The sequence below is a fragment of the Phyllostomus hastatus genome, unplaced genomic scaffold (genome assembly GCF_019186645.2).
Source record: "Phyllostomus hastatus isolate PE091 unplaced genomic scaffold, TTU_PhHast_1.1 phas_contig_399, whole genome shotgun sequence".
In the NCBI taxonomy this organism is placed as follows: Eukaryota; Metazoa; Chordata; class Mammalia; order Chiroptera; family Phyllostomidae; genus Phyllostomus; species Phyllostomus hastatus.
In genome coordinates, this window is record NW_025333871.1 from 590,052 (window position 1) to 592,352 (window position 2,301).

The window sequence follows — 2,301 nt, forward strand, 5'->3', positions numbered from 1 at the left end:
ATCCATAAAGTCCTTATGTGGTTTTAACTAACTGAAATTATGGGCAAGATAGAAACAATGTGTGAAGTGATTTCAAGGCACATGTAGTGTGCACACCTGCCAGGGGACTTTGGTTCTGGCAGCTGCCAAATGCCATTTCTGTGTCCCTCCCCGAGCCACTTTTCTTTTGCATCTAAAAGAGCATACTGTATACTATGGTATAATACATAGTTGCCTTAAACTTTAATAAATGAGCATTTTGAAAGTGTTTACAGTTTGTTTTTGTTATATCTACAGCTGTAGTTGGTGAAGTCTAAAAAACCCAAGGACTTTATGAAGACTTCGTATATCAGAAAAATGATAGGTTACCATTTTGTCATTTTATTGCCATGAGAAAATGCATTCTGAAGTCTTGGTTTAGAACATAAGACATTACAATTATTGGTTTAGTCATCATTGATCTCCTATCCAGAGGCCACTGACCCTGGAAGGCCAGGTAATGTTATCTTGGAGAAGGAAATCCCCATGCTCTCAGCCCATGTGGAGATTAACCTTGTGCTAGGAATAGTCTTCACTTCATTTCCTCTCCATCACACCTGAGCCAAACTCTGAATCTATATGATCTTGTGGTATGCTTCCATGGGATGTACTTATGCTTTCAAATTGATTAAATCAAGATGTTGCATTGTGCAGATCCTTTTCTATTTGATTAGCCTCTCTCCCCTCACCTGTCAACTAACAGGCTACCTTTTTTGTATTGGGATTTATTTTTTAGCACCTGATACACATCTGAAGGTGGCATCTTTAATATTCTTTCCCTTTCAGCTCAAATATGTGGTTTAAAAATCCTTAAATTGTCAATCTGACCCCCATTGTGGAGTTCCTGAGCAAAACTAATCTTTGTGGCCATTCTTACTCAAACCCCATTTGATGGACCCCTTCATAAAACCATTATTATTTTTTATTTTTTTATTGTTGTTCAAGTACAGTTGTCTGCATTTACCCACCACCACTCTCCCCACCACCCCAGCCATCCCTGCCTCCCTCCCAATTCCAGCCCCCTTGGTTTTTGTCCATGTGTCCCTTCCAGTTGACACTATGGGGGAAGGGTTCCTGAAAGCCCTTCCCCCCTCCCATTATCCCCTCCCACCTTCCCTCTGGTTACTGTCAGATTGTTCTTAATTTCAGTATCTGTTTCTGTTTTGCTTGCTTGTTTGTTTTGTTGATTAGGTTCCACTTACAGGTGAGATCATTTGTCTTTCACCACCTGGCTAATGCTTAGCATAATGCTTAGCATAATGCTCTCCAGTTCCATCCATGCTGTTTCAAATGGTAGGAGCTCCTTCTTTCTTTCTGCTGCATAGAATTCTACTGTGTAAATGTACCACAGTTTTTTGATCCATTCATTTACTGATGGGCACCTAGGTTGCTTCCAGCACTTGGCTATTGTAAATTGTGCTGCCATGAACCTTGGGGTGCATAGTTTTTTATGGATTGGTGTTTCAGGGTTATTAGGATATAATCCCAGCAGTGGAATTGCTGGGTCAAAAGGCAGTTCCATTTTTAGTTTTCTGAGAAAATTCTATACTGTTTTCCACAGTGGCTGCACCAGTCTGCATTCCCACCAAACGTGCACTAGGGTTCCCTTTTCTCCCCATCCTCTCCAACACTTCTTGTTTGTTGATTTGGTAATGATGGCCATCCTCACTCGTGTGAAGAGAAAAAAGAACCAACTATATGGGAAAACATACTTGCCAATGATACCTTGGACAAAAATTTGATCTCCAAAATATATAAAGAATTCACATGACACCACTCCAGGAAGACAAACAACCCAATTAAAAATGGGCAAAAGACCTAAATAAAACTATTATTTTTTAAAGCCCCCTTTTAACCCATTATTTAAAGCATAAGGAAAAAACTGGATGTACTACTTAGTGGTAAAGGTTTGGGACTCATTCTTTCCCCAGTCCTCAGATTAAGGTAACTCAGTGACTTCTTCTTTGGCCAACATAGTACACACCTATGTATGAAGGTAGTTAAAATAGCATGCTTGAAAAGATATATGATGTCTGTTTCATCTTTTAAGTGCTTAAGCAAATGAAACCTTTCCAGTTTTATGTGTTGTGGGGCTTTTATGTAGCACTTTATGTTTTTCACTCTGCTTATTGTTTTTATTCTACTGAAACACATGAATTTCATTAAAAAAGAATACATTATAAGGAATCAATAGTGGAGTAAATGAAGCAGAGGATCAAATCAGAGACTTGGAAGATCTGGAAGCAGAAAACACCCAATCAGAACAGCAAAAAGAAAAACATC